This window comes from Populus alba, chromosome 16, assembly GCF_005239225.2.
Source record: "Populus alba chromosome 16, ASM523922v2, whole genome shotgun sequence".
Lineage (NCBI taxonomy): Eukaryota > Viridiplantae > Streptophyta > Magnoliopsida > Malpighiales > Salicaceae > Populus > Populus alba.
In genome coordinates, this window is record NC_133299.1 from 3,556,017 (window position 1) to 3,565,409 (window position 9,393).

At 33.6% G+C, this 9,393-nt stretch overlaps 1 pseudogene; it reads right to left on the bottom strand.

Annotated features, from left to right (window-relative positions):
* Nucleotides 1–427: 427 nt before the first annotated feature.
* LOC118051366 (pentatricopeptide repeat-containing protein At4g35850, mitochondrial-like) lies at nt 428–8,094 on the bottom strand (annotated as a pseudogene).
* Nucleotides 8,095–9,393: the final 1,299 nt, after the last annotated feature.

Here is a 9,393-nt window from a genome sequence, read left to right on the forward strand (position 1 = left end):
TTATATGGTAGAGCCAAGTTTAAATCAACTAGGGCATGTTTTCATCCTTTCCGTGAACCTCACAGAAATAAAATTACAAACGTAGTTAAAAAATTAAAAAAAAGGTATAAATTGTAACTAGAAGATTAACAAGGGTAACACGGATTGCTTGAACGATCTTTGCCTTCAATTATTAAGGTGGCGGGGTAAGGAAAGAAATCAGTTACTGAGCATCAAAACTGTCTGTCAGGCTACGGTGACATCCCTACATGAGCAGCACCATATGATAATCCATGTAACCTCCTTACATCCTTTTTATGAACACTCTCTAAAGCAAGCCACATTCATGTCCATTTAAGAAGCCATTCTTTCTTTGGTATCAGTTTTGATATTCTGCGCTGCTGTCTTGCAGGTCCAGTTCCTGCTCCAGATCTTGGGCGTAGCCTCTCGTATGTACTAGAAACTAGCAACCATCTGGGATCATTCTTCCGGTACGCAGCGCCCCTGCGTTCAAGAAGAGAAGGAAAGGAGTTAGGTAGCTACACAGCGATAGGATTTAGAACCAACAGTATGTTGCAAAACCACAGGATGAACTTTCCTAAATTACTTTAAAAGAACAACACATTGCATTTTGCAATTTCATTAGCTCAACTCCAACTTTCGAAGCTTATGGAAGGACACTGGAATCTGCTTATGGAGATAACAGGACCATATGTGCAAGCATGTATTGAAACGGGGCACATGGTGAGATGACCACCAGACATTTTCATTCACTGAAAATGATCCAAGGGGGTCTTTCGAGGGACATTTGTGTGAAAAAAATGTTTGATAGTTTCAGAAAAAAATGTCTCTACAATCAAGAAAACTGGAAAAACTGTTGCCAAGAGCAGGGAAAACCATCCGGATGGTATGAGGAAATACCTAAATTATTAATAAATGATCTGATGAGTTGCAGAGTGCAAGGAAAACCTTGCGGTTGGTATTAGGAAATACCTATAATATTAATATGCAATCTGATGAGTTCTGTCCCCTTTATGATATAAATGATGAGAAGTTCCAGTTTATCAAGGACGAAAAACATCAGGGTTGTTCTGTAAACTCAATGCTGCTTTAAGCTAATATTTTTTGTTTAATCACAAGGCCTGCAAAGCTAAATTCTCAAGAGAACTCATCCTCCATATGTCAATGTCAATTTAAGGACCCACCTCCGCTCTAACCCAAGAGCACTATGGATAACTTTTTCTGCAATTCTTTAACCTATTTGAGTCACTTGAAGAATTTATATATCCATTTTCTGCAAATCTGAACCTATTAGTTTTCACCATGAATATGGGAAGGTGTAGTTGAATGAAGCTACAGGACAATAAAAAAGAGGTAACAACAAGCTTAAATAAACAGCAGACCATTGTAAAATCCTCTAGTGCAATTATGAAAACAAAAAAAGACTTTACTTTTAACCCATTGTAATATGCTTTCCACCGCAGGAAATGAAAGTGGCATTTTGCGAGCTTGTGTCAGGTCCCAAATATAATTGGCAGTGGTATATCCACCTTTCTGTAATTTATCATAAAATGATGAGATATACAGCTCAACAAATATAAACATTTCTAACTATTAATGACAATGAATGGTGCCTTGTGAAAAATAAAGTGCAGCATAATTATTACCTTATCACCAGCTGCTATGAGGAGTAGATCATTTGCAATTTTTGGAAAACAAGAAGAAGCTTCTCTGCGTCATTTCTTCCTGCATTGTTCAAGAATCTAATATGAAGGCACAATGATGACACTATCATAAACATAGTATAGAAACCATAAACTAACCATACCAGCTTGTCTAAAGCAATTTGCATTCCTCTTGGAGTATGCCCTACCATGGCTCCCTCAATAAGGACCTATGAGAAGTTCAAGCAGTTTAAGGCTTGTGTTATGATCAGCTTAGTCGCACCAATACAGTAAATAAATTGATTCCCCACACCACAGTGGCAGATGTAATTAAAATAGAAAATATGAAACAAATGGCTGCTAGTCAGCAAAATAAGGGACAAAAGGAAAGTAAAAACAGATGCAAAAGAAAAGAAGGGAATCTCCAAAAAAGCAAGTTCTAGCGGCAAATTCATATATTTTCACACTGTTTCCAGTAAAAAAAAAGGTTAATTGTTAAATTCAATTTATGATATTACAAAAGTGAGGTTTCCTTTTTGTGGATATGTTAAGAAAAAAAGTTCAGGCTCACAAAAATGATGTAATGGAAAAGAGAAATTGTAAAATAAAATCAAGTCATGATTTTGTATTCACTTCTATAAAGAATGGATAATAGGTGAGAACCCTCTTGTCATCAATCAGTGGCATAAGTAACAAAGATTTTTTGGTGGTGACCTGGCAGAGGAAAAAAAAGAGAATATATGCAGATCAAGTGGAGAGAGAGGAGCAGATTGGGGGGGAGGGGAGTCCATGTGTTCAACAGGGGAGAAAGGAAGAGTCATGTGTGGAGAAAAAAAACGTGATTTTGTGAATAGATGAATATGCTTGCAGTTTAATGCATTGAGAGGTAATCTAAGTCCAAATAGAAATGGGTTCCGCTCAAAAGCTGACAAACAGAAATAATGGCAAGTTAGCAGCCCTTGCAGGTAAGTAATGTGCCCACCGTTTTTTAGAAATAAAATAGCCTTGTTCTCTCATATAATAAAAATAGCATTCAGGGAAGATTTTGTCATTTTAGTATGTATGAAAAAAGATCTGCATCCTCCCACAAACAGATAAAGGCCTCTTGCATTCTCCTTTCTCCCTCTTTTTTATGCAACGAACTGTTAAAAACCATCAAAATTTCAAATTTCTCCAATTCACTAATAAGCAATTTGTTAACACAGAAGTTCCTGTCAGATCTTGCCACTTGATGTTTGAGGAGCAAGAAGCCTATATTAGTAAAAAGTGATCATATAATGATTCATGAAGAAGAAAAGATTCATCACAATCCACATTCTGAAGAACTAATTCACACGATTGTTAAGAGTAACAAACATGATTTTTCGGAGGAAAATAGATTCAGATCCAATAAGCTATACCTTTCCACTTCTATTAGGAAAAAAAAAAAAACATGATTCTAAAGTCCCAATAGTGAAAAAAGCGGGAATTCAAAGGTGAAGAGTTTATAGGTGATTTTTACTTCTTGAGAATTGTTTATAGATGATTGATACACAGAAATAGAGCGACAAGAAAGAGCATTTAATCCAGCTGGGAGATTTCGAGAGAGAGGAAAGAGGAAAGAGTGTACGGCGTTAGAGAAGAAAGTTTTTATGAACTGACATATATACCCCTGAAAAATTTTGCAAAATAAATGTGCAGGTTAGCACATCTTACTAAATGTAATATTGAGAACATTAAAGAATGCATGTATTTTTCAAGTAACGTCAATTCTGCTGCTGGAAGCAGAAGTAAGGACATGATTCTGAGATGGAAGATACATGTGAACAAAAATGTTCTAGAATTTCTGTTCAATCCCTCTAGAACCTACTTAGACATAAAGTCAGAAAAACAAAAGCTGGTTTTTCTAGCAGCAAAGTGATATGCAATGCAAGAATTCAATATAACAGCCAACTGATATATATACAAATAGCAGATATGGCAGTTGTTACAAAACTCACCGTGTATAGTTCTATAAAAGAAGGCTTCATGGAATTCATATAATCATTAAAAACTTGAAGAGCACGATCAAGGTCTCCAGAAAGTAGATAGCACCTAGACAAAAAGGATTTAGAAGGACACTTCATAGTTTTTAATGTCAAATGAACAATTGAAATAACAAAATAATAAAAAAGAAAAAAAGGTTGCAAGTTCAAGAATAGCCTTGGCCTAATTGATGCACCCAATGCTTATTAAAAAAAAAAAAAACTGTTCTGCACAACAAGTGGACTGGAAAGACAGCCTAAAATTCAATGGGTAGTTAGTGACAACTCTCTTATTATGTTCTCTATAATCTAAAATCATTGTTCGAACATGAACAGATTTTTACACAAGCAATATTCTTTCTTGTCTTCCTACTGTCCTTGCATTGCCATATGTTAGAGCCATATAATCCTATTCTACATTGCAACAGACATACTAAGAATTTCAGCCAACTTATTCAGTCTCTTCCATCTGCTTACACAACTAATATTTGATTGTATCTACTTCCCACTAGTAGCTGTCTATCTTAGCTTGTTTGTTTCCCCAATAATTATTCATTGCCATATTCTTCCTTGAATACAACATTACCAGCCTCTCAAAGATACAAATGTTCTCTCAGCAGCACATTTCATATCCAGCTTGCTTTCAATGCTCTTAGAACTTGTTTGGTACACATGTTAATCTGAGTTATGATGTAATTGTTATTGCATTGACATTTTGTTATAATGAAAAATAAGAAATGACCACCAAGGCACTGCCCCATGCATTAGAAATTGTAATGATCACATAAAAGCACGTGAAGAGCGATGGCTATGACAAAGAAAAATGCATTACTGATACTATAGGAATAATTTAAATGAAAAGCCTTCATAGCATTTCTAATTTTGTTCTGAAAAAATAGTTAAAGCAAGCAGAGATCCACATCCTACTATATTATAAGAAAAAATTAATTATTTGTTTTCTTTGAAGACAGCAGAAAAGGACAAATAAGCTTCTTTTTTTTCAATCAATTAAAATTACAGTAAAAATAGAAGAACGCAATTTATTTATTTTTTATCGTGGCTTTCTTTTTCCCATAACTTGATTTAACAAGCCACCTTCATATTTCTCAAAAAAAGACAAATTTACAGAAGTAATTTATGAATTTTTTTCACTTGTACATTGACAAAATAAATAGAAATAGAAAGGAAGAAAGCATCTTTAAAGGAATATGTGTATATATATGTGTGTGTGTATAGCAAAATTCTCATCCAACTTCAAGCACACCTAGCTAGAAGAGGCGAGTTTGCATTTTTTTTTCTTTTCTTTGTATGCCATTTTTCAGATTAATTTTCTTTTATGGAAATTAAATTTCACAAACTCAACTCAGACCAATGAAAATTGCAAAGCAAATGACTACAGTTGGAACAATTAATAAACTTTATAGACCCGTGATAAAAGACATGCTACGAAAGATAGTTAACCCTCTGCAACGCTCCTCAATACTAATTACAATAGAGGTGTGCATTTCTATCCACTAAAGCTTGCAATCATGCAGGCACCTCTTCAAGGCACACAAAGGTATTTATTTTCAAATGAGCATGTCACAAGTGTTTTCAATGTTTTATTTTGAGTTTTCTTGTGATGATTCTTGGAACAAAACAATACTCTTCTGTCTCATCTCTATGGTTCTACGAAGTGCGACATGGCTAAGCACATCATAATTACCAGAAACATGAAACATTCAGGCCATGGAATGAGATTCAGGAAGAGAGTTTGCAAAAGACTCATGCATTATGTAGAAGACATAAATTTTGACAAAACTCAGAGCAACTAAAGATTTTTAGAGAATAAGAAAGTAAATTTTCTAAGAGTTACTTCATTAAATGGAAAAATCTATACAAGTTCCCCTGCCAAATAACATATGCTCTTCCATATAAACCTTGTCCCTAACCTAACTGCATGACACTTGCAAAGAGTGTATAACAGCTCTAATTAAATATAGATTATTAAAAAAAGTGTATCACTAGGAAGGCAATTAAAAGGGTCGGGTTAGCAGCCAGTTATTTTAATTAAAACTAAAATTTAAAGAAAGAATTCATATAAAGTGTATATCAGAAAGGTGTGTACAAGGAAGTCGATCAACAATTCTAATAAGGTACTCTGATAAATACACCACTCAATATACTATCTATCCATGAACAACTGATAGCCAATTAGACCTAATACTCTTCCCAGTTACCAAATGATAAACCACAAAGAGAGAGTACATATGGACTCGTTATTTGAAACCATGCATACAGTTTCTTGACTGTTTAGGAAAATATCAATAAGGTATGAAAGGAAAATGAATAAATCAATGCTGCATTGCTCTTGTACATGGCTCGATTAAATTGACCTCAAATGTTAAATAAAGATCAACTAATATACCTCATTATTTGCAAGAGAATAAAGACATCAGGATCCTTTTTTTCACTCTTAAGCATCTCCACAAAGAACTTCCATAGCCTATTGCGACCAAGAAAAAACAACAAGAAGACTACTGATAAATAAAAGCAACAGAAAAATTGAGGCAGCAATAGTGAGTGGCATAGTAGAAATTGATTTTCATAAAGGCTAGCAAACCAAGATATCACTAGGGATCTGAGAAAATCTACCTGAACATTTTTAAGCTCCGTAAAAGCATGAAAGGCCACATGGTAGACAGTCAATTCCTTACGCAAAAATCCTCGACGCTTATGAACATAGTCTGCAGTTGGTAAATTGTATAATTCCTCTTCAGAAACATTCATCATCACATTTTCAGCATTTTTTCCTGTTGATGCTTCAACTGATGACCAACCCTTTGACTGCTCAACAAGCTCAATAATCTTCCAACAATATAAGGTTATTACAAAAGCTTCAAAATTCTGAAAGAAAGAGAAAATGATGCTCAAAAAAAGGAGAATTGTTTATAGTTACTTTGGTAGCTACATCTTCTGCTATGGGTGTCTTGTTCTTATGTGCAGCTATTAGTCCTGCATAGCAGAACTTGTTCAAACCAACACCAGCTGAAGTCATATCACGAACAATTGCATACCTGTAACATTTAGATGATGCTGAATAATTTAATTTTTCGCAGGTCACCAAGACAATTTATGGGAAACATAACTTGATGATGCTACATGGCTCAACATCAAGCCAATTGTTGGCTGAAGACATGGTCCATGAGTTCATTGGCAATTGAATCTGAGATTTTTTGCTGTATATGGACAGAATTGACTGTCATTGATGTCCTCAACAAACACTACAGTTAATGAAGTTAAGTTGGGAAATGCATTATACCAATCATTTTAGTTTGTGAAGTTGCACCTTATTTCATTGTTAACTTTTCCCAGTCATACACTTAAGGCTACAAAGCCATGCAGCTAGATGAAAAGGGTCATCACGTTGAGGAATTGAGCATGGTGATCGAGATGAAAAGGGAGAAAAGATATAAACCAGGGAAGAAATAACATACACTGGATCTAACCGACCAGCAGCAGCACACGCATTAAGTAGACAGATATAGGTTTGTCCATTCGGCTTCACTCCAGAATTCTTCATCTCGTCCAAAATCTTCAACAAAAAGAGAAAAATTAGCAAAATCCAAATACAAATAGCACTTCATCCCTGCTAAAAATAAATTAGCATAGCTTTACCTTAATTGCCTGGTCAGAATTCTTGCTTTTCCCGCAGGTTGATATCAAAAAGTTGTACAACACAACCTATAATATCGAAAAAATCACATGGCTTAAAAATAGTAATAATCTTTCAAAAATTAACGAGAAAAGAGAAAAACATACATCAGGAAGCAAACCCATAGTTTTCATCTCATCTCTAAAATAGAAAGCATCTTGCAAACGCGAGCCTTTCATTGTTCCAGCAATCAAAGAATGAAATGTATCTCTACTCGGCTGCACTCCGTCTAACACCATATCATCGTATGCATCTCTCAACAGATAATGCCTAATTCCAAACAACAATAATAATAAATTTAAGTAAATTAAATTTAATATAATCAAAAATACATTTATAAATAAATAAGGGAATAGTAAATACCTGCGTTTAGCAGTTAGAGAAGTGAAAACAGTGTTGTACTCTGATAAATTATTTGCATAATTTCGTTTGGCGTACTGTTCTGTTGAAGTAGCCAAGTATCGCCTTCCGAAGCCGCGGAGCAATGATCTTTGAGCACCTGATAAATCATAAATATTGTATCTGCTTTTTTATTTTATTTTCTTAAAGTAGCAGAAGAAATGGGGGGAAAAAAGTAGTCGTTTGTGTTGTTTACCTTGAAGAAGAAATTTCATGTTTGAAGACTAAAGAAGAAGACCCAGTCAGTACTCAGTCTGGAGAAACGACTCAGACAGTACTCAGGGTGAGTAGTGGTGCTGTTGAGTAGGGTTTTAGTCGCAGAGTTTTGTGTTTTTTATTTAATTTAAATTTATTTGATTTTCTTCAGTTGTTTTCTTGCCACGGGCACTTGATTTTGCGTAAGACGCGTCGTCTTGGTGGGGTTGGATGAACATGGGCTGTTTGGGGTTTGTGTTGGCCTTTTGGGCTTTGGGCTTTTAGTGAATAAGACTAGATAAACAAAGCTATTTTCTCGTGCTTGATTGCCTGACCCAATATATACAATGGCTTGCCATGTTTCAAAATAATTAAATTAAATTAAAAACAATACTTAGGCATGTTTGTTTCTCAGAAAATAATTTTTAGAAAATCATTTTTTAAATTTTTTTGTATTTGTTTGTTATTAGAAAAGTTGGTCAATGAAAAACACTTACCAGTCAATTTCAGTCAAAGAAAAATTTGACTTGGTTTTCAGGAAAGTGTTTTCCTTTTAGCTGTGTTTGTTTTCCGAAAAGTGATTTCCGGAAAATCATTTTCCAAACTTTCTTGTGTTTATTTGCCAGTAGGAAAGTTGGTCAAATGGAAAACACTTTCCAATAAAAAGAAAATTTGGCTTGGTTTTCAGGAAAGTGTTTTCCTGAAAAGTTTTGGGGGGGAAACACTTTCCGGAAGTTATGAAAAATTTAGAAATGTCATTATTTGCTGATTATATCAAATTTGATCCTCAAACTTTTGATTGCTATATATATATTTTTTGTTTTGAATATTTATTTTTCAATTTCATCCTTTAAAATTTTATTTTTATATTAACTTTGGTTTTTATTTTTATAATTGCTATTTGCTTTTTTTCTTATCATATTTTTTATTGAAATTTTTTATCTATCAAATTTGGTCTTCATTCTTTTGATTATTACTTATTTTATTTGAAATACTTTATGAAATGTTGATTATTATTATTTTAATTTCTTCATCTTTCATTTTTTTTTTTAATTTTTTAGATTTGACCTCTATTATTTTGATTATTATTTATTTTATTTGAGATAATTTATGAAATTATATTTTTTTTTTCAATTTCATTCTCATTCAACCTTTTAATTTGTAAGATTTGTTCCTCATTATTTTAATAAACTTGAGAAAAAATAAAATATTAATAAGTTATTTTCCAGCTCATTTTCCATAAAATAACCAAACACTGGAAAGTGTTTTCCAACTCATTTTCCATTACACTACCAAACATCGAAAAATACTTTCTCGGAATTCACTTTCTCATAATTCACTTTCCCCAGAATTCACTTTCCAAAAAGAAACTACTTTTCAGCAAACAAACGGAGCCTTAACCTAATCAGTCTTTCACTTTAAACCCCCTCAATTGATTTGACAAATTTTCCCTTCCTAT